General features: G+C 26.3%; 1 protein-coding gene and 1 pseudogene across 1 annotated transcript in view; both read right to left on the bottom strand.

Annotated features, from left to right (window-relative positions):
* The window catches only part of sNPF (short neuropeptide F precursor), a 71,487-nt gene extending 65,840 nt beyond the window's left edge, over positions 1–5,647 (bottom strand). Inside the window, exon 1 of the mRNA XM_089221157.1 lies at positions 5,496–5,647. The gene's annotated coding sequence lies outside the window, so the exon portion shown is untranslated. The remainder of the gene's footprint in view (positions 1–5,495) is intronic.
* Positions 5,648–18,923: 13,276 nt separating this feature from the next.
* Positions 18,924–24,209, bottom strand: LOC149059025 (uncharacterized; annotated as a pseudogene).
* Positions 24,210–25,837: the final 1,628 nt, after the last annotated feature.

Below are 25,837 nucleotides of genomic sequence, written 5' to 3'. Positions count from 1 at the left end.
AATCAGACTGTTATCAAACAAGATTGACGTTAAGTACCAGAATTCTTCCAGCCGTAGTATGGGTAATTTATTTTTTAAAAAAAAAAATCGATACAAAAAACACACGAACACACGTGTTTTGAACAATTCCAACTTAGAAAGACGGGCATCGCGCGTGAAGTGAAAAAGGTCAACCGAAATGTATTCTCTGACCCAGTAAATCGTTTTTGAAAATACATATGCTGCGCACTCGAAGCAGATACCTATATAGTATAATATTATTATTTATTTGATATACATACCTATACCTACTATAATGCATACGTGAACGTCATCATCGCGGTTACATTTTTATGCGCATTTTATACGATATACGAGTATACAAGTGCACGTTCTAGATAGTGGAAAAATCGCGCTGTTACTACGGAAGCAGTAAAGTAGAACATATAGATGCGACAAACTGGTCGTATTCTGCACATTATTTTATATTTTATATTATTACTATTATATAGTGTAGTGCGTCTGATCACGCGTTGTTGTTCCGACTTCCGTTGACGATCGCGACCAAATTTGGTCCGAGTTACCGCCGAAGCCACACAATAATATATATATATATTATGATAACCACCTGTATTTATGTTATATTTTGGAGTTATACTTTTAAGTGCCCATACCAGATAAACGTTAACATAATATGATGATAGTAATATGGAAGTTTCTACCGTAAGAAATTCCCTCTTACATAAGTTCTTATATTTACGACCAACAATAATATTACACCATAATAGATACACTCAAGAATAAAATTAAATGTATTTGATTCTGTACAAGACAGTGTAACTTTGTAAGACAAAATAACGTATTGAAACATTTTAACATAATCTTCACTATACCTATTTAATAATTTTTTTATTTTAACCGAAGATACGAAATAATATGTACAATCCATTTTGTTATAGGTATTCAGTACAGAACATTAAAAATCGGATTAAAAAATGTTTTCATCCAACATTAAAATTAACACTTTTTATAACTACACAAACTAAGTTATAATTGTCTGCAGTCTTGAGTCTGAAGAAAAAGTGAAGAAAATTAGTTTTGGTATCATCATATTGTAATTTTCGTGCATATGTGAATATATTTTTGGACTTCTAAAATAATATTTTCATTTAAGCTGTTTCAGTCTTATAGGAACATATACGTATATCAATACCTACATTGGTTTATTTTATTTGTTTTTTGTATAGAAACTTACGTTTGGGTTATTTTTACCTGCAGATATGTTTCGTTTGAAACATATTGTATTCACCCTATATTTTACGACGTTGGTTTTCTAGAAAATATAATAAATAAATTTATACACAATGGAAATGTGACGTATCCCGACGAACGACGTGTGCACGCGGTGGTGGCGACCATAGACCCGCTGTGTGCCGGTTCGGAATAGATACGAGTGATGGACATGTGTCACGATAACCAGTGATTTCCACGGGAAGGCAGATGTTTCCGATAGAGGATTTTGCCTACCCGCAAGTAACCGTTGGATGCATTTATTTTACAATTGTTAAACGTTGGTACCTACATTATGATATTGTCATGTTTTCGCTATATATAAAATATGTTCATCTATAATATTATACTAGTGACATATGTTGGGAGTATAATATGTATACAGATATACCTATACGCAGTTACTACCACGGAGAGGGTACTCGAGTTTTGAATCGAGATTTTATGAAAGTCATTTTGTATTCTGCAAAATGGATTGAAAAAAAAAATGAATACAAAATATGTGTTATTTTATTTATCGAAGTTTTCGTTCGGTAAACAAAATCAAAATAAATAATGCATCGCACGTCTCTCAATATTGCTTTAAACGGTCATTTGTAGGATTTATTTCGACACATAGGCAGTCAAAGAAAAAACGAGCTATTTGAGGTTGGAGCTCAGTTCAAATTTGTTTTTCAAATTCAAGATTGATCTTTACTTTTGAAGTTTCAAATAAAAGACAGAATATAATAACTAATTCATAGTTTATTGTTTCTTCAACAATTAAAAACAGTCTATATCTCTATAATTAGATGATAATATTATTATATCAATCAATAGCTTGAAATAAGCAACAATTTGAATACTCGTACGAAACGGATATAATAATAAATTATGATACTAATACAATACAGTGAACGTTATGTTATTGATACGCGTAGTGGCCAGTAGTATAGCGTCAATCCTCGTGACTTATGGTTTACTTGTGGATGTTATTATGTTGAAAAAAATTAATGATAATGAGTAGTAAGTGGAACTGCAGCGGTCACGGCGCGACGGTATGTATAGCCTCGAAAACGAGAGGTACAATCCCACTAGACGCGCAAAAAAGCAGTTTGAGATCGACTTTGAAAAAATGCCTTAACGGTGATGGATGAGACCCCTATAGAGTCGTATCCTGTTCTCAATTGACTGACTGCGAAAATATTGTAACGTCGTGTCGAGCATCGCTGCCGTATGCTTTTCCGAGATGTGCTGACCTACCTAATTGATGGTTGTACAAAAAGTAAACGTTTATGAAATTACACGAATATTATACTTTAACATGATATAAGTAATAATATACTCTTTAAATATTATTATGTTGTTCTAATAGGAATTAATTAGTTTGATTTACAATACACCTACCTAAATATTAAATTTTTTTCAAATCACAAATCAATATGCCTGAAAAATATACTCTTCATTGTATTTTAATAAATAAACAATTATTAACAATAAGTAAAACAATAGGTACTTTGTACAAGTGTAAAAATCTAACATTGTTTGGGGAAAAATGTAAAATATTATATTATACATAATTAATTAAAATCACTGTATAAATTATGTATTTTCTGTTTGTGTAAATATGCTATTACAATAATATTCGGTAATCAAATTACGTTACCAGAAATAAACTTTAGGTAAAAATCCTAAACCAGGAAGAGATTCTGCTATAAAATGATCAATAAATTATTTTCAAATAATACAAGTTAGCTTTTAAAAATTTTCAATTATTAAACATAAAAAAATATTAAGTAAATAAATAAATAAATGAGTAAGCTAAGTATTCAGAAATTGTTTTTAAATTTTGTTTTATGCATATTTACAAGGAAATTTTTGATAAAAATTAGTTATATTTTGTATGTATAGGTTATAATTTAAACTTTATTATAATTTTAACACATGGTGTAAGTATTACAGTAGCTGCTAAAAAGACTGAAATATGATATAGTTTGCGGGTACCTACAATAAATAAATCAACCTATTCAAGTACAAAATCTCTAAAGCGTAGTAAAATATTGTGTTATACTTATAAATTATAATAAGTTTCTATACGTCGTGTCACCAGTGTCAACGTGAAACAATTACTCAAAAATTATAGGTATATATAAATAATAAATATTTAAATATCAGTAGGTATATTATTTTAGTTTAAAAATTCAAATTCAAATATAAATCAAGTACCTAGCTATTTTGATTAGGTACGGATCTAAATATTTATAATAATATTTAATTTAATTCAATATTTTTACTATACATAAATAATTGAACATACGCATCACTTACAAAATAAATGTATGTTTTATATTATTTATTCATTTGTATAACTGTACAAATGAATAATATAAAATATGACATAGCTGGTAGGCAGTTAGCTAATATTTTCAACGGTAACACAATAAAACTGTTTATTTACAACTAAATTATAAATTGCAAAGTAATGATTATTATCACCCATATTGCTAAATTTTCTAATAACTGGTATTTAAAAAAAGTGTAATTTCAACTTACTAAACATATTGGTAAAATGATAACCCTATGTATTTTGATTTTTAATCACAAATTTATGAAAATGTAATAATATGTTGTTAGATACATATATTTTATTACATTAATGTTTACGAGATTGTTTGTTATTTTGGTTAGTATTATATAATATTATTATAGAAATAGTATACTCGTACACATTACAATTTTCATTTGTCAGCAATTCAATTTAGTATTTTGTGTTCTAATCACTTTGATAAGATTTGTTGAGTATAATTTAATAGGTGTACTTAAAAGTAAGGATAAAACGTTTTGTTCTTTATCATCATAGATTCATATTAATATATTTTTTTAAGTGACTTAAAAAGTGTTTTAAATCCTATCCTAAACATTCGAATGTTGTTTTCGAATTAAATGGTTCAACTTATAGATATTCTTTTGATCTTGGAATGAAAACTTGAATATTTACATAAATATTAAAATAAATTAAAACTTAGTTTTACTGTAAAAATAGATGTATAAATTTTTTTTATTAACAAAATTTTACCCTCGGTGACAAGGTTTATTATTCAAAAATATATTATAAGTACCTAAATAAAAGATTTTTTTGTTTTTTTTCTTACTATTATTATTAGTGTCACAATAAAATATTTAATACTTAACATAAAAAAAAATAATATATAAAATAATAAAAAATAAATAATATCAAGAATGATACATGGATACGAAAATTACACAAGTATTCATTTAAATTTAAAATTATATTATTAAACTTACTACTACATTATACAAATAACCTAAGACAGTTTTCAAATGAAGTTCAGTTTATATTTTTTTTCACGAACAGTTTCAAAAATTATATTACATTTTACAATACTTAATTTACATTAATTAGACAAGAATAAAAAAATTAGAATAATAATTTTAAATTAGCTCAATAAGCGCAAAAAAATATTTAATTATAATATAGCTTTGGTATTTAGAATTCAACTTAACACCTCCATACTTTAAAAATGCACTAAAATCATAGTAGTACTTATTCAAATATCTGAGAAATATAAACTAATTTTCATACATCAAATTTCGACGTTTACGTAAAAATCATACTTTGTGTTGGGTGATAAGATGACGAAGACGCGCTTTCAGGAATTTTGAAAACAATTTTATACATCATAATTCATAATAATATAATAAATGTCGAAACTTCAATCTATGAGAATGATCAGAATTCGATATATTATTTTGAGAGTGAAGACTATGCATATCGGATTAACTTAGATTAAAAAAAAACTTTCAAGGTTAGTGTATCCAGAATAATGTTTTGTTCTTCAAAATAAATAAATTAAAATGATTAAAATCCAGCATTTCTACAAGGCGTATTTGTTTTCGTGTAAAATTATTTTTAATCGTTTAAAAAATGTATTTTATTTTTTTAGAAGGTTAATTGCTGCCACTTCGTGTAAAAAAAATTGACTGCATTATTGGCTCTTTCTCCAACATTTCTAAATAGGAAAATGGTGTCGCGCAAATATTGTACATGCGTTTATTCGAGGTTTTATGAGCGGTGAATGGATACTGTCGCGCTTCCAGATTATTGCACACCCGCTTTGAATGCGGAGTAAAAAAAAAAAAAAATAGAAAATTTCGAAAACTAAAACATCAAAATAATATAAATATTCTAGTGGGGCAGAACGCCAAAAACGTAAAAGATTTCTTACCTGACTTACTGTCGGCACGGGAGACTTTGACGTAGTCGTGTGAGGGTCGTGACGATCGGCAGCAGTGGAATGATACAATATTATAATACCGGTGGAGGTCCACCCGATCGCCGTTACGCACGCACTTTTATACCACCGAGTCGGTTGGCACCGTGGACGGCCAAAAAGCGTAGCGGTCCTGCGTGCCAGACCTGTCACTGGTGCCGCCCACACCAACGCGTCGACAGTCGGCCGCGGGTGTTTTCGGGCTCGAAAATCCACGAAACGTTGTAGAGAATTTTTTTTTTATCTTATATGTATAGCCCGTTTAAATATCACCGACAAAATTAATTAAATGCTATGAAAATGGTGTGTATATGTATGCATATCAATAACATATCAGAAAAAGCCAAATTTAAAAGTCTTATGACTCCAAATTACCCGTTTCATCGAATTTATCATAAATTTCAAAAAAAAAAAAATCAATAAAGTACTTACATAAAAGAGAGGTAGTGTGGTATACGACTATCCTATTCGGTCAAAAAATAATCAAGAAAGTTTTTCTTTTTTCGCAAGCAGATTTTCATATGTTCATTATCATAATATAAGTATATAATAATCATTATAAATTCGTTGAAATCATTTATTATTTTAGCATTTTATATGTTCCATGTTTGGATAAATATCAAGTATTTAAATATGTTTAAGTAGGTACCTAATTTTGATACATTAAAGTATCTTTTTGGTTTGTATAAAACTATAGAATAAATGCACATAAATATTATTGTGATTAGTGGCTTAAGTTTCATAGTTAGCTTTGGTTTAAATAACCCGTTTCCAATATTAATTTTCGTATAAACTTACATACTGGATAAGATGATAAATACAAAGACCAGGCATTGGACTAAATACACTCATATAGCGTAAATGGCACATTATTATTATATATTTTAAAGTAATGATCAATACTACAAAATTTGGAAAACAATTCTTAAAATAAATAACAATCAAAAGCCCGCTCACCAATATTTCTTGAATATTTTTAGCCAGTTGTTAGTTTACTAAAAATTTTTCTTACACTGTACAGATACTTAGAACTGTTTAACTCTTTTCCTACCTTAAATAGTACAGAGCAAAACAAAAAATTATTTTTAAGCTAAATTTATTTGTTTCATAATAATATATTCTAACAAATTACCAGTAAAATTCAAACATTATCGTGTGCATTTCTGATTAAACAGATCAATACTGATAAGTGAAATAAGATATCATACTTGTATGATGAAGATATCACTTGTAGTGTAAAAACTGAGAAGATTTTTATAATTCACATCTTATCATAAAATGGACTGGACTAGTTATTATAAAATCAAAATTACTTTTGAGAGTTAAATGGATCAATTTGATGGATGAATTAATTTATACATTTTCTTATCATTTATGCCTACACAATTCCAATTGAATTATTACGTTGTTTCTAATTCATATTCAGTTTATAAACTCTATGAAGTATTTTTTTTATTAATAGTACAGTGTAATCATTAATCAAGTTAAAATAACGTATTCTAGTATAGATACCTATATAATGTTATCATTAAGGCCCGGAACCTAATGATCTAAAAATATATTTTAAAAATGTATAGAATTACGTAAAAATGTTAAAAAATGATATTAAAAATGTATATTTTACTGTAAAAATTTATAGATATTGTTTTGATACAAAATTATTAAAATTAAAAATTAAAATAATTATATTATTATTAAAATTATATTTATTTAACTAATAAAACTACATATAAAAAATGCTTCTTTTAGCAAAAAAATAGATAATGAACGTTGATAATAGGCAAGCTAATGGAATCTATATGTGTAACTTTCAACAAGCAAAATGTAAGTATATGTAAAAAAAGTGTAATAATGAATAAAATGCACCAAAAATACTAAAAAATTACCGTAAAGCATAGAATCCCTTAAAAATGCAAAATAAAAATTGTACCATTAAATTCTATACTTCATGAATAAAATTTCTTTATAATAGACGAGAATTATATATGGGCATTAGAAAAGAAGATGCAAATGCATCAAGTTTTAAGTCCTAGTTATCATACTTCTAAATCGATGAAATTTTCTTAATATTTAACACCCAATACATTTCATTTTATCTAATTATACTTTTTGCTACTATTTATAATCGTTTATTAACTCATATAGTTCACTATATTTATATTTCAGTTGAATAAAATGCAGATGTGTCGTGCATGAATAGCATCCTTTCAAGATGAGAATAATATTATAATTATTAATCGAGGTGCTTTTTTAAGGTGATTATAAATGATACAATTTATTGCCTTTTTAGTGTACCTACCACTTAATAATATTTGTGGAATTCCACAATCATCAAATTTATAATACATTCTAATATTTATGCTATTTGACTATGTTATCATCTTAAAAATGTGTAGTTTATTATTTTAAATATAATATAAAATACAATAAATAATATGTAATTTAACTAATAAATGATGAAAAATATAAACATAAACAACGCAGATTTTATTATCACTTATTAGGAAATGTTGCTACGTTTTTTCTCAAGCTATTTTACATGTTTGGAACTTAGAAAAGAGAAAGGGTGAATAAATAATAAATTTATTTTACATAACATTTTCTTTACAGTTGAAAATAAAAAAATAAATATTTTTATAAAATATAATTTTATAATTCGGATCTCCAAAATAAATTAAATGACGTTTTCTGAATGTCATTCGTGTTCATATCATAGAGGTTTTCTAGTATAATGTGCACTTTACTTTCGTCTTCGTTGGTGAATTTTGTCATTATGTGTTAAACAGCCAGTGTTACTCCACACGAAGTGCATTTTGTATGAGGTTAATTTTTCATGAGATGCCCATTATGTGTAATATTAATGTACTCGATTCTCAGTCGGTTTATTATTATTTATTATTTTGATGTTCTCAATCATTTGTACAAAATTACTTTTGAACACTGAGAAACTATGTTTTTCTAACACTAATTTTATATTAATCTTGAACAGCTTAACTTTAATGAATTTTTAATTTTCATTTGAGTTAAATGTTTCAAAAGTTACAACATTTTTATTTATCACATAAAAGTAAAAAATCATATACATTCATTGTTTTGACCATCAAAACTTATTACAGACAGAATAAACTTAAACTGTAAAAAGTAAATTTAAATACTATTAAACTTTCATATTACAAGGTATACGAGCATTACTCGGATTTTATAGTACTAAATATGTCTAACATTTATTTCTTATTTAATATCTTTTATAGTATTATAAAAATTCTAAAAATTCTTTTTAAGGCTTGAATAATTATTTTACATAGCTATAACAATAATTAATATGTGATAAATACTTATTTGACATCAACTAAGAAATATATAATTGTCAAATTTAGGTTTCGTGTATAAACCTATACCAAAAATTTTCAAGTATAACAAGTAAAATTTCAATTTATTTTTATTTGTTTTGTCAACGATCCATCTAAATCCAATTAATTTATCATTCATAGCAAATTCTGGTTTTGGAATTATATTTCAATAGCTCATAAGCTTTACAGACTTTCAAATAATAAAAAGAAATACATTGGTAATACAAATTTGAAATACTTTTGTATGAATTATTTATAATACTTAATGTTGGATTTCTTAAAGGTATACATTGCATAATTTCACATATTTTAAGCTTTTTTTAAAAATATTTTTGCCTGAATTTTAATTTTACAGAATTCTTGTAATTCTTGATTTAAGTAAGTAGAAACAAATAATGTATTGTATCAGATAATAGTTTAAAACACTGCTGTAGTTTTCATTCATAATTTTACCATTTAGTGAACTAATATCTTTTTATCTATGAAGAGTATAAGTTTTATAATATATTTAACTTATTTTTAAATCAAATAATTTTTAGCATTAAATTATTTCTTACTATACTTAGGTATAAAAGTAATATTTGTAATAAAAACATTTTTTGAGTAACTCAATGCATTAAATTAGTATGTCTCAAAATTTCCATATCATCCATTCTAGGGAAGTGGTTCTTATCTTTCAACTTTGAAATTCCACTTATAGCACCTTCTTAAATTATTGTTTATACCGAATAAGTAGTATTCATACAAGTAATATATACTTAATTTTTAAGTTCTTAACTATATGTCTCAAAAATTTTAAAAATTGAAAATAGGGGCCTTTTTATTTTATGTTTATTACAATAAATAATTAATTTAAAACATTTATATATTTAAAAATATTCCGTAAAAAACAGAAGCAATATTATTTTAATCAAAGTATTAGTTACATAATAAATAATAAATACGAATACTTATTTATATTATAGAATTTTAAAATAGAAATGTTACTATAAATCATAACAATATTATTTAAATTTACAGATGTACAAAACTATGAACTATTTGATCACTGATTAGTGAACGACCATACTTCCATGTATAGTAGTCCTTAAATACAATTCCATATTCATGCCTATATGTTATAAGTTTATAACTTATAACCAATTAATTTATAATATATTGCTTTAGATTAATTGCAAATTTTATAAATCGTTATTTTTATAATGCCACACGAGAGGTTATTTCTTAAAGTAAATACTACGAGCAATCAAATTGCTGAAAGTAAGTTAATATCAAAATATAGATTGCCTTCGTGTTCTATTTTATAGTATGTGCGTAGTATGGTTTAATTTACAAAAAAGCTGCATTCTTATTGTTGACAAATGTATAATATTGTGAAGAAAAACGAGAATGATGAAAATTCAAAATCCTTCAAGTAAAGTTCAAAAAATTAAAACATTTTGTGACTGTTGTGACATTTTAATAAAAGCAAAATCACGAAAATAACTTGGAATAAAATTTCGATTTGTTTGATATTGCCATTTCTACGCCATGATAATTATGAAAATCATCCCAGACAACCTGTACGAAGCAATTGGTCCATTTTCAAACTTTCATAGCATAATTTTATAATTTAAAAAAATAGAATTGTACAATAGCATATAATCATTTAATGTAGAAATTAACACATGTAAGCTAAGAACCTATGTAGTTGATGCTTAACCAATAAAAAAAAAAAAAAATTATGAAAATCAGAAAACTTAAGAAGATAAGTATTTTCTTTCATTACAAAAAAAAGCTGTATTGGATAAATATAAAATTAACAATGCAAAAATTATTTGAAATTCAGAAACAAAGATCAGATATACTTCAAAAATTAAACCATAGAATAGGTGGTTAAATTAATTATATTAAATTACATGGTTGGAATTCAATACATTTTTTAATATTAGAAAAATAATTGTATGCTTTAAATACTTTTATAATATTATCTATTGCACTTACTATTGTATTTTATATAAATAATTTTTCAACTAACAATGCAGTTACATATTTTGTTATAGTGCAATAATCAAGTATTAATTACACAAGTAATAATTTAGATGGTCAATCAATAATTAAAAAAAAAATTATTAATCTATACTATTAAAAAACATTTAAATATTATAAATTTACAAAATTATCGGCTAGGTTAGGTAAAAATTGGAATCCATAAACTACCAAATAAGCGTTATTTTCATGTTTTTTGATTGGAATTCTCCTATATTATACTCGAGCATTAAAAATCAACTTAATCATTCAATCATTTCAAATTCAACAAATATTTTCACTGTGCTATCAAACGAACATTTGTTGCAAAACAAAATGTATTATATTATTTTGTATTAAGACATTTTTTATATTTATAATATTTAAGTTTAATTTATTTAACATATTTTGTTTTTAAATTTAGTAGCCAAAATATCTAATAATTTTAGATAAGTGACAGGCTTACACATCATATTCCGAAAATCAACACATAGCGCTTATATTTAATTCGACTAACAAGTTGAACACAATATTATTTTATGTTTTTAAGCGTAAACCTATTGCTATAACAAAAATACATGTTGGTTATACATGTATAACAAAAATGGTAACAATAATCATATAAATACGGAAGTATATTATTTTAATGCAATGCATGATATGAATTAAATGTCGTTTACAATCGTGGAAATAATAAATTACACATAAACATTCACATAGTTACATATTATATTATTTCATAAATAGGTGCAATACACCATCAAAGTGTTGTTAAACTACTTCTATATTAGTGCGTTACCCTTTTGCTTTTTAAGACATCAGAGGTAGCTATAATATTTTGTCATATTCTACAAACAATAAAAGCCAAATCTCCTACCTATGCATATAATAATAATATATACTTATGTATATTATACACCCAACTATTTCTAATGATAAAATGTTACAAGAATCAATTATTTGTTCAACTTTATACTATGCGATTGTAATATCTGGGATCGGTTGTGGGTAAGTTGCGGGCCGGCTTGTCGTTTCCGGTGTTGGAGACCGGTGAATTCCGGCCCGATAATATTTTAGGTATAGATTAGTTGTGGCCCGATAATATTTTAGCGGTAGGTGAGTTGCGGCCTGAGTAATTATCATTACCTATGTACCTACCTTACCTTTATAATATATTATTACCTTTATAACTTACTTATTATTATCATGTATATGGCAGATGTGGTTTTTGATATACATAGCAATAAATGAAATGTTCAACACGCATGGGAAGTTATATTTTTGTATTATATGATAAAGATAATATAGATCGTTTTATCGTCTTATCTGCCGTATGACTTGCATTAACTACGATAATCGGATAATTTCAAATGTCAAAATGAAAATTGTCAATGCGTATTCAGTCCGAAATCAATCGTTGTTTCGTTTGTATAATATATTATACGTATATACTTTTATTTTTTTCAAGACAAATATTAATGTTAGTACCTACGACGATTTATAGTAGAAAATACGTAATATTGTGATGTTTATATACTATATATTATAGTTATATAGTATATAATATTATATATATATATATTATTTTTTTTTTATGGTTAGGGCTTCGACAACTGAGGTCATTAGCCTGGGGAACTGTAGGGGAAGGAACTGTAAGGTTTTAACTCGTGGGTTTTTGGCAGAATTTTGAATGGGCACCCGTGGGTTTCTGCCATGCCCGGTTGGGGGCCGACGGCCTCTCTCTCCAGACATCGCGAAATGCCCAAAGAGCGATGCCGCCCGTGACCGAGATTCGAACCGGCGACTGCGTGCGTCGCAACCGACGCCTTAGTCCGCTCGGCCACTCCACCCCCCATATACATTATTGTATGGCCACAATTCGTACGTACCTTTCATAAACCCGGGACGCAACTCGTACGTCAATTAGGGATTGGGCCGCAACTCACCAACACTATTGGGATCGATAAGAAATCTAGTCATCGTGTTTTAGATTTTATTAAACAATTTACAGGAGTTATAATGCCACTTAAGGACTGTCATGAAAGTGCTTCAACAATGACTCTCAACCCCGAACAATATTTAAAAAGAAGACAGACAACGTCAACACAAATGCATCGGATCTGTAAGCAACTATTTCATCAGAATCACGATTAATTACGTAAACCAGTATTGAAAGGTACATATAGGTTATAGGCTTATAGCAATATGCAAATTTATAATTTTAATAATTTTTCAAACAATTAATATTGTAATCACTGCGAAAATGTCTATCGTTTATAACTTCTATTTCTTTATTTCTTTATTTCTTCAATACTATTATTGTATCTATTAACTTTTAACTTATACTTATTCTGATATTTTAAAATTGCCGTTTGGCGTTTATATATTATAAATAAATAAAATAAATAAATTTCTATTTTCACTGCTTGCTGAATTTATCTAATATGTATCAAAAGTTATATCTGAAAATAATAATAATCAGCTTTTACATATTTCGTGAAAAACATTTAGAAATTTAATAGGAACTGTCAAAATTATTTAGATATAGGTATACTAATGTGTTTTTTTTATACTTTTCTTAATAAATATTACTTTGTCATTAAAATATATATGCAATACATATAATATGAAAATATAGTTTTGTATAATATATAGTGATGCAGACAAATGTTAATCTAATTAAAACTAATAAAATCTTGCGTATCAGAATAATTCACTCATTAATAATAATAATTGAAATAAACTTATAGTGCTTAGCTATAGTTTTAATAAGTTTTGAATTTGCTATCTACTAGTATGAATTAGATGTTTGAAAAAATTAATTAATATTTAATATAATTAAAACAGTATTTATATCAGGAAAAAATACCGAATCTACAATTTAAAAATTCCAGCAACAGAGATTTTTTAGTATCACTCACTTTATGATTAACATACACTGTTCATATGCAAGTATTTATACCCGAAAATGATGATTGTAAAGAGGAATGTTTTAAATTGCTAATTTTAAAATGTTTTCTCAGCAATAAATATGTCTTCAAAGAGAATAAAAAAAAAAAAAAAAACATTTTACGGTTTTAAGAATAATTTGCACCTAAACACCCCAAATCTATAATGCTGATTAAATGTAATACAATATGTATTGTACAGTAACATTTGTTAACAAAATTCCATAAATAATTCAATTGTTTATATTTTGATGGAAACCTATGGTATAGAATATTTATTATAAGTGTAGAAAAATTTAATGCATACCTAGTTCATCATGCACAATATTAAATAATATTACATAATTATTATTATAAACCAATAAACCATTAATTTATGAATATTTACAGTACTTCATAATTAATTTTTATATAATCTATTTTTTTCAAATGTTTTTTTTTAAATATGAATTAAAATGTATTGTTGGTGTGTCATAAAAACTAAACATTATATTAATTGCAACCATCTATTTCGTCGATGTACATTAAATGTGTATTTATAATAAATTTAATTTAAGAAAATAGAGTTTTGTTTAATTTATGACCTCAGATTATCTGATGTATAAAATTACCATAATTTAAGAACAAAATATTTGTAAACACCCATAGGTAAGGGTCTTTTAATTTTGAATATTTTGGATAGTAGATATATGTATGTCTTTGTGAGTTATAAATGACTTAGTAATAAACGAATAATAAGCTAAGTCAAATTATGTTTACAAGCAATCGATGCGAACAGTTAAATTAACGTCAAAGTTACTAGAAGAAAACAATTGTCATTATGTTGCCATTGAAGAATATTCACTTTTAAAAAATATTTTACTGGCACCCATTAAGAAATGTTTTTCAATTCCGAACACTTAATAACTTGTAAGTGACAAGGATGCATCCCGCGTATTTTCAACAAAATATACTACCTATTGTAAGGTTTGTTGAAATATAGTATACTAATGCTGGACTGAAGAAACAATGCAGATAAACGCTTAAAAATTAAATACATTTTGAAGATTACGTTAATTATTTTACGAGAAACTAAATGTTCATATTTTTAATATTATATCATATTTTTTTAATCTATTTCATAACATACATAATCAATTAATAGTTTAAAACTTATAATAATATAATAGTATTATTGTGGGTTTTTTTGAAAACTAATATTAAAAGAATTTTGTGAACTTGATCATATAATGAAAAATATTTTGAACTTTTTAAAGTTAATTCAATACTACATTTTTAATTCCCATTAATAATAAAAGAAAAAAACTATAAAATTAGTATTTCATGTAAATTGATATATATTTTGTATTTTATAACTTTGTTGTAAAAGTCACACCCTTTAATATAGTCATTACAACACGGCGAAATCTAATAATTATTATTAAGGAAAATTCAATATGAATTACTTTAATGTATAAGTATATTATACGAGTATTTGTTTGGATTAATTAATTGTTATGTTTGTGTGATCTTAACTTAATAATTGACCTAAGAACAATGCAATTACTTAAAGAATAATTAATTAATACTTATATACATATTAATAATCGTAACTTATTGTTTTTATAATATCAAATAATGATCATCAATGGAGCATGATCTAAATAGTTAACATTTTCATAATCATTACGTTACTATTGTTATAAAATAGTTAATACTATCAAAGTATCAACTGTGCGAAAACAATATTAATTTGCAAAATTTAATAATGATACAAGAATACATAAATGTAGCTAAATAGTCTATACGGAGCGCCGTCATAGTTGTTATATTATTTAATAAATTGACATCGGACAGTAAAATATTTTAATTTACTCAAATAGTCAAATGCTTACAAAATGCAAGTTAAATCTTTTTCATTGCACATTAAAACATTCATAATTATCATCTATTTATTCATTAAGTATTTTGAGTAGTCGTAGAAAATTAAAAAAAATATTTTTCTAGGAATAAAACTATACATACAAAATGCTTATAAATTTGTAATAATACATTTTCTTCAATAATTCATATCTATGTGTTATACCAAAAACATATTTGTATAACTTTAATTATTTTAAAGTATCTAAATTTAATTTTAATTTTATTAGTATTCTAATAGTTATATAATCATTATATTATACCGATTGTATGCATTCCACACAATTGAAATAGAATAGTGGATACTATGAAAACATTTTTTTTTAACTATAAAAAAATTATACAAATAAAATATTTTCTTTTATTGATTCAAAACAAAGTGGAGAGTGGGTTTGAACGATGTAAATTATTTACACATACATAATACTAGAACTGTAATGTCTGTTGATATTGTCTAATGTTGTCTAATGCCAAAACATTGATAGTACACATATTTCAATTTAAATATTTTTATTAGTCGAGTGTTAACGCTGGGTTGCTACTCACCTCACGCATTCACAACAACTGTAAATTCAGCCCATATGCTTATTGTAACCATTATTACAGATTGTATATATTCTAATAAATGTTTAAAAAAAAATAATATATATTTTTACAGCATTTTCTTTTCAAATGTAAACTTCTATAAATTAATTCAAGATAATGTAGGTTTCTATAATTTTAAGAGGTGTGTAGTGATCACGTCTCCTACAGGTATCAGTAGTCAAGGATGATGTTGGAAGGTGACTCGAGTTAATTTAAACAACGTGGATTTCTTTTTGGTTAGATTATTTGATTATTTATTTTTAAAAAACATATAATATATTTATTTATAACATGAAAGCTGAATTTTATTTAACAAGTTAAGTATTCCGAATGACTAGAATGGTACCTAGTTGATCGTGAACTAAACAATGCGGGATGCGAGTCCATAGCAGGTGGAATAAAATTCTCAAGATATTTATTGTTTTCTTGTAGTTTTAGGAATATTGAGATACGCATACCTATAAGATACCGTAAGATAATGAATAATATAATAGTTGATCGTTTTACTATAATTTATTTGGTTTATTTGTACTAAATATTTTTTAAACACGATTTTAGCGATATGAGGTATTAAAATTTTGATTATTATACATAATGATTAAGTTGTTTATCATATTCTTGACGAGTTAGTAACTACTATAACAAATACTTAATATTGCGTACTTTATAATCGCCGAACTCGTATCAATTTACAAAGTAAGTTTAATAGACTATTATTATTATTATTTTAAGTAAGATAACTACTGGAATCCTTTTGTTAAATTCTGATTTCCATACATTCAAATTTCCAGAAAATCAATCTTGGATAATTCAACTTTTTTAGTATCTCCTTAAATAATGTGAAAAACCAAAGTAGGTATTAAAAAATATCGTACTTTACTACACTTGAATTTAAAAATCAGAATTTGAATATATTTCTAATTTACTAATTTATTAAAACATAAAAATGGGAGTATGCTTTAAAAATCACTCTATTTAATTTAAAATCAAAATATAGGCTTCTTTAAAATAATACATTCGGCACCAGCACAAGGACCATCGTGGTACCGTTTGTTATTCTGATTGTAACGTTATAACTTGCCCAAGCTTAAGCAAACTTAATCCATAATAAATAAAGAATGACAGATACCAATAATAAAAATAACGATGATTTATAAATACAGAGTAAAAGCGTGCCTCTTAACTATATCCGGTCATAACACTCACTCCGAAAATTTGATAAAACGCACAAGCGAATTCGATAATGACGTAATAATATTATTACATTTTATATGAATATACATGGGCGTAGCTAGAATTTCAATCGGGGGGGAGGGGGGAATTAAAACAAGATTATAAAAATATCAATAATATAAATATATCAATTCAATTACCTTCATTACGACCTTTTCCTCTTAAAGGTAGATCATAGGTCCCGAAAAATAGTACACTTTAAATTATGGACGAAACAATTTTTCGATTTTGTTCTTGTACTTTTTGGTGCCCGGATACCATCATTTTAATGTAAAATTTAATTATTTAAATTTAAATATTAAAAACAATTGTTTTAATTCAATTTGGGGCGCAGGGGTGTGCAAGTGCCCTCGCTACGCCCATGTAAATATACAGAATATAGTATATCATAGGTAGTGCAAATTACTTTGCATATTTTTAAGGATAAAATGATCGACTCTCCTCACATGGAATAAAATAACCATGCACTATGTTATAACAGGTTTCTGTAGAACCTAAAGCATAAAGCAATTTCTTATAACTGATGACTTTCATTTTTCAAATGTATTATATTATGATATTTAAGTTAAAATAACATTTTAATATTTTAACATCAGTTTTTTTTTTTATTTATTTGTGTTTTTTCTTTTTTTTATCAAATTATAGACACCTAATATATAACACTATTGTACGTCTAAGAAATGTTGGTTCTAATTAATGTAGACAACATATTATATCATTTTACTAAACCAATATTGGTAATATTAAGAACTTAAAGAAGTAAATATGCATAGAACTATTAATTCATTCAGAAAATTTATAATATTAAGTTCATAAAACTTATAAAATACTATCTCTAGATATAGATAGTCTACTGTAAGTTGTTGGCTAGGAATATCTTATAAAATAAAATAAATAAAAATAAAATTAAAAAAATAAAACTTATAAACGAATTAGTTTTCGATTTAAATAACTTTATATTTAAGAACACATTAACTTTAGTTATCATTTAATGCTATTTAATGATATTATGGTTATGTTTATTTTTGTAATTAACATAATAATGTCACAGTAATTACTTAGTTTAAAGGAAAACTTTTAATCATAAACATTATATAAAAGGTGGTGTGAATATATTTTCAATTTTTCAAATAACATTTTATAATTATTTTTTTTGTTTTTTTTTGTTTATTGGTCTTGAAATTTTTACAATTTCTGCTTCGACTACTAGGCCATTAGCATATTACTATAAACATAAATTAATTATACATATAATAAGGAACAGAGCAAAGAAATAAGAGAAAAAACAAAAAAAATAAAAAAAAGTACAAGAGAAATAATTAGAATTAATTTGTTTGGTATTTTATACATTGAAAGGTTGGCTAAAATAGTTTGAGTAACTTGGTTGTTTTGAAGAATTTAATGGTGTTGGTTTCATTGTCAGGATTTGGGCCTAGGCTTGTTCCAATTTGATGCCTTATATTGAGATCCTCTCTTTGTTTGATGTACGTTCTGCATTCTTCAAAAATGTGTTTGATTGTGATTATTGAGCCACATGATTGACATATTGGTGGGTCACTTTTTGTCATTAGGTACTCATGGGTTAGTCTGGTGTGACCGATTCTGGCCCTATTTAGTTTTTTTTCGTTTGTGGTACTAATATTTGGGTTTCTTCTCCATCGTTTGACCGTTTGTTTGACCTCGTTTAGTTTGTTGTTTTGGGTGGTCATATATTTTGCCACAGTAAGGTGGTGTCCTGTTTTATTTGTTTTCTTATACCAGAGTATGATGAAATGTTAATGTATTGTGAGTCCGGTGAGCTGATAGCTAGTTTTGCTTTTTTATCTGCCTTTTCATTACCGATTATTCCTATGTGTCCAGGTACCCACATTATTATTATGTTGTTGTTCTTTTGGTTTGCTTCTTCTAATCTATTTTGAATTTGAATTGCTATGTCGCTAGGATTAAATTTATTTTGTACACTAATAAGTGTGTTTAACGAATCACTTAGAATGATATGTTTTTCGTTTTCCTTTTTGTTAATGCATTTTATGGCAAGTAATATAGCAAGAGCTTCGGTTGTATACAATATAGAGCATGTTGATGGTAGTTTGAACGATGTCTATGAATTATTTTTTATTATGGCTATTCCTACTCCTTCGTCACTTTTGACGAATCGGTGTATAGTTCTTGAAATTCATTTTGATTCTCAAGAGCATTTTTCAGAAAGTTTTTATAAATATATGGAGGTGTGTTTTCCTTAGGCAGAGTGTTCAATTCTGTGTTTATTTTGTATAAGCTTGTCCATGGAGGACTGATTATTTTTTATTTTTTATTATTTGTGGGATCTTGGTGTAGTTTTGGTTTTTTTGTAGTTCAAGGGTTATGTTGTTGGTTGATGCTGGGTTATTTGTTAATCTAGTTAGTCTCACAGCGTATATAGGAGTGTCAACTCTGTTCTTTTTAGGTCTGGCGTAGGATCTCCCACTATAACTATTTTTATAATTTTAGATTCTGAACGAAGTGATGAATGTATTGATTTCACAATGATGTGTGGGTGTTTTTTTTTTTTTTTGTGTGTCTGTGTACAGCATAACTAGTCGAAATAATGCTCGATTTCAAACTTTGGGGGTGGTTTCCGATGTAAAATTGAAGATCCTTGGTGCATTATAGAGGTCAAAAGTAAATATTTTCCAACAGTTTTCAAAAAAATCGAGAAAAACAAAAAAAAAATGACAGAAAAACTGGAATTTTTACGCAAAACCAGTTTTTGACCAAATTGATTTTTTATATGGTTGTAATTCAAAAACTAATCACTGTAAATACTTGAAATGTTCACCAAATGTTTATGTTAGTGTTATATATATACAGTTTAATTTTCAAAAAGTTTTGACTTTTTTTGAGTTATTTATAGATCACTGAAATTTTCGATTTTTTTGAGAATTTTTTTTTGAAGTGTCGGTAAAAAAATGTTGGACGACCAAAAAAACTTGAAAATTTAATACAAGGTTCCTTATAAGTTGTTCTTATTTTAGCTAAAAAAAAATTAAAAATCGTTTGTCACAATTTTTTTTATAAGCGTTAGTTAGTAGCGTTTATAGTTCAAATTTTTACGAAATATGTCGAAAACGCGAAAATTTGCAAGTAATTTTGAAGTTTAAAAATCATAAAATTTTTTCTGTTTATAACTAAGGATTAAAAATATAACAATACATTTTCCATAAAAACCGCGACTGAAATGGCTAACTTCCCGCCCTTGCCACACAATATACTATTACAATAGCAGTTGAAAAATAAAAGAAATGTATAGTCACATTTTTTTTTCAAGCATTTAAATTTAAATTTTGACAACATACGTAAAAATCACGAAAATTCGCAAATTATTATAAGCTAGAAATTCGTAAAAAATTTTCTTTTTAAATCTAAGATTTGAAAATTTAATACAAGATTCTTTACAAATTTGTCAATCTTTATCACAAAAAAAATGTCCATCGGAAATTCAAATTAAATTTTTATTAGCATTTGAATTTCAAATATTGACAAAAATTCGTCAAAACCATGAATATTTGCAAATTATTTTGTAGTTCAAAATTCATAATATTGTTTGTATTTATATCTAAGGTTATAAAATTTAACACCAAGTTTTCCATAAGTTTTGCTTCAAATAGCTATAGAGAAAATTTGAAGCGTCATTATAGGAAAAATGTTTTGAGCGTTTGAGTTTTACATTTTTATGAAATCGCGTAATGATAACGATTTATCCTCAAACGAGTCAAACGAATTTAAATATTATTTGTTATACTTCAAAAATTATAAGTCGTAGATACTTGAAAATTTCACTAGATATTTAGATCGGAAATTGAAAAATTGAAAATTTGTTCAATAATTGTACCACAGATTATAACACATATAATAATATTAGACGAGATGATTATATTGTGATTACGAAATGTTTTCATGGATATTAGAGAAGAATAAGTTATTCTTATAGTGATTAAAAAATTATAAGAATACATAGGCACAATTTTTTTTTATAAGCGTTTATAGTTCAAATTTTTACGAAATCTGTCGAAAATGCGAAAATTTGCAAGTAATTTTGAAGCTGTAAAATCATAAGATTTTTTGTGTTTATAACTAAGGAATAAGAATACAACACTAAGTTTTCCTTCAAGTAGCTATAGTGAAATCTCGAAGCGTCATTATAGGAAAAATTTGAAGTGCGTTTGAATTTTAAATTTTTACGAAATAGCGTTACGATAACGATTTATCCTGAAACGATTTTATATAAATATTTGTTATTATTCAAAAAGTATAAGTCGTAGATACGTAAAAATTTTATCAGTTATTTAGATTGGCATTTTCTTTACATGATTTAATTTTAAAAATATTTTGAATTTTTTTTGAGATATTAATAGACAACTGAAATTTTCAATTTTTCTGAAAAAATTTTTGAAGGGTTGATAAAAATTTTTCGGCCCTATCAAAATACTTGAATATTGAATACAAAGTCCCTCATAAGTTATTCTTATAGTAATTAAAAAATTATAAAAATACGTAGGCACAATTTTTTTTTATTAGCATTTGAAGTTCAAATATTGACTAAATACGTAAAAATTACGAAAATTCGCAAATTATTTTAAGCTAGAAATGTATACAAAATTTTCTTTTTAAATCAAAGATTTGAAAATTTTTAATTTTCTATAATATATCCTGGACTGAAAAATCATCTCCGTTCAGAATCGTTTTTCGTATACAATGATACCTATCATTGCATTCAAATCTAACCTACCCTAGTCAGAGATCCACCCCACCACCTAATGTACAGCAGAGCGACATCCACTTACCCGCTTTTTTAAATATATATATTCATTAATAAATAAACTTAAAATATTAAAATCCCTATGAACCATATTTTAATATCATTGATAATAATAACCACAAATAATATTATAAAAACTTTGGATAAAATTAATATAGTTTTCTTATATTGTTATAATTATAGTCTAAGTAATATACATAATATTATTACATGTATACCATACTATGCTTGGAATAGAAAACATTTTTTCCAGATTTTAATTTTGTTTTTCATATTTAAGTCAAATCCAATTTTCCTGTTACGAATACCGGTATTTATTTGTTTACTTATTTGGGTAACCAATTAGAAACCGTCCATATGGGCTAAAATATAGCTAGTATCTAGTATTTATATTCAATTAGTACACTCGCTATAACATAATAAGTATCATAAGAAAAAACAAAGAATTTATTTATTTCATTAATAAAAATATCCACGGTGATATTGGAAACAAGTATTATTTACAACGAGAACTTAATTCTAACGATATTTTAACAAATTCGTGTACATACTTACAATTTAATGTTTTTAAAATTTGTTTTGAAGATAAACTTTATTATGGCTGTGAGTGAGAATATGTTGTTGTCGAGAGATTCTAAAAAATATTAAGGACATTTTTCAATCATTTTTAAAACAAGAATTACAAAGTAGTGCATCAATAATTTAGATTAAATAGCAAAATAATATAGTTAAGATTTATAAAATAATTTAAGTGTAATAAGATTAATAAATAATTTAAATCAGACGATTGAAAATCACGGATTACATGGAAAAAAATTAGTTGCCTATAATAATATTATATACTTTTTATTTTTTATTTTGATGAGATTCTAAAATCTTAACAAAATATATTGTATCTCAACTATTATAATGTAATATTTTTATGTAGCTACTTAGAAGTTAGAAAAAATAGAGGCTGACACTTTCTACATTAAATATCTTTCTTAGTACACAGTGATTTGGCGTTTAATTGAAACTCAACACATCCATTACAGTTGCTTACTCATTGACGAGATTCACTCAAAATCGGATATACAGTAAAGCGAATTCCATGGTTTTTCCAATTTAATGTTCATTAAATCACTCAGAAACCGCCGGTGCCTTTAAATTCGCAGTTCAGCGTACGATGAGACGATTATTCATTCGTAATTAAATTTATGTTCTTTGCTTTGTCCGTAGACCTGAACAAAGTGTTTTGAATGAGTTATGAGTAGTAGGGATGTGGAAGCTTTTGGTTTCGAATAAAATATATACCTATAGCTATTAAAATATTAATAATACATGTTGAATTTCACTTGGCATACAGACGCCCATTATATATTATGTATGCGTGTACGTGCGCGCGCGCGCGCGTGTGTGTGTGTGTGTGTGTGTGTGTGTGTGTGTGTGTGTGTGTGTGTGTGTGTGTGTGTGTGTGTGTGTGTGTGTGTGTGTGTGTGTGTGTGTGTGTGTGTGTGTGTGTGTGTGTGTGTGTGTGTGTGTGTGTGTGTGTGTGTGTGTGTGTGTGTGTGTGTGTGTGTGTGTGTGTGTGTGTGTGTGTGTGTGTGTGTGTGTGTGTGTGTGTGTGTGTGTGTGTGTGTGTGTGTTTGTATTACTCTCATTTATTCAAATATTTAATATTCTAGGACCTATTAGGTTTGGTTGGGCCTTGAAAAAAATAGAAAAATAACTAACATAAATATTTACTTTTCCACCGGAACAAGTGATGTCCTACATAGAATGCGATGAACCATCGTTGAGCCACCAAAGACCTGAAGATTCCGTCTTCTTCACTACTTAAAGCTGGAAGTATGAAGATTAGTATGAACATTATGAGCTTTATTTATATATCTTCAATGGAACGAAATGTGGGGGCACATATTCTTACGTAAACTTTTACTATACTCTCCGTTTATTGTAGTTGGCTAAAACTTTTTTTTTTTCATGTCTACTATTTGGTTATTGAAATTATTAAAGGTCTTCGACGATTGCCGTTTGCTGTATAGATATACTGCATATTATAATATGAATAATCATAACTCATATGTAATATGTTCACATAATGCCTTAAAGACTTTTGCAACTGACCAAGTTCGTCGATTATCAACTGGTGATTGCCTGGTATAATGATATAATATGTATTTACAACTGCAGGTTAAAAATTTATAATTTTTATTATTAATTTGATAGTTAATTATTTTATTATATGCTGTGTAATTATAAAGATATTGTAAAAAGTCACGAAAAAGTCGTTATAAACATAATATTTTCAGATTATCTTTTATATTGCTTTAAATTTAAAAACCACAAATATCACATAACTTAAAATGCGATTCATATGAACGATGTTTTTAATTTGAGATCAGATTCATACATTTTTTTGAAAAAATACGTTATCAGAAACACAGACCTAAAACAAATTAACGAGAGATGTTTTATCACTGGGGTGTTTACGTCGTATATGGTAAATCCATGATTTTTCAAAGAAAACTTGAAAAGTATTAGTAGTATACCCAATATCAAGTCCATGAACGATTTTTATTTGGCCCACAGAAAAGTTGTTTTTTTATATATAGGATTGTAATCGAATAGTTTTATACGGTTTTAGTGGCGTGGCGACAAGATTTTTTAGTAAGCGTGAATAAATTAAATTGTTATGATATACAATATAAATTGTTTATAATAATATAATTAAGTTAAAATATTAAAATACTTATAGGTATAGTTCGTATATAAATTGTATTAGTTATTAGTACTTATAAAGGGATAAATTAATTATATTACATTGATTTTAATTTTGTAATGTATATTTTAATAACAATAAGAATAAAAAAAAAAAAAACAATATTGTTCGTACCTATTCAATATTATATACCCACTAACCTAGTCATTCACACATTCTGCTAAATTCCACTCGGGGCAGTTATCCCAAAAAATCTCCTTCGCCTCAGCGATTGGCTGGACGTTTCGAACCCTAGATTATTATCTGAATTATAAAACTATATTTTAAAAATACATCCTTATTCTATAATATAATAATAAAATCCGTACTTTGGATCTAAACGAGTATTTCGCTCATAAAATATTAAATTTAGGTACATATTGAATATATTGATGTTTTTGTTTAAACGATGAAATTTTGTTGTTTTCTGAATCTTATATATGTTCTAACTATAGTCTGTAATCTGTAAATAATGAAAGTCGGTTTCATCAGTTTGTTGACATTGCCTGTTTTCGGTGAGCTTTAATGGGCTTGCTATTTTTTTTTCAGTATAGAACAAATATTAAGCCCGGGTGTGGCAACATTCACCAAACTCTTTAATTAAATGTAAGTGACGAAAAAACGTATGTGCTGTATAGGCAATAATATACTAAATTAAATAATCCTATAGTCCTACACGGATTTTGGGAACACATCAATTCCGTGTTTAAACATGTGTGTATACTGTATATATATTT

Source organism: Diuraphis noxia, unplaced genomic scaffold, assembly GCF_037042655.1.
Source record: "Diuraphis noxia isolate RWA-SAM2 unplaced genomic scaffold, SU_Dnox_SAM2 contig0002, whole genome shotgun sequence".
Taxonomy (NCBI): Eukaryota; Metazoa; Arthropoda; class Insecta; order Hemiptera; family Aphididae; genus Diuraphis; species Diuraphis noxia.
The sequence above is the reverse complement of the archived record's forward strand: the minus strand, read 5'-3'. Positions and strand labels throughout refer to the sequence as shown.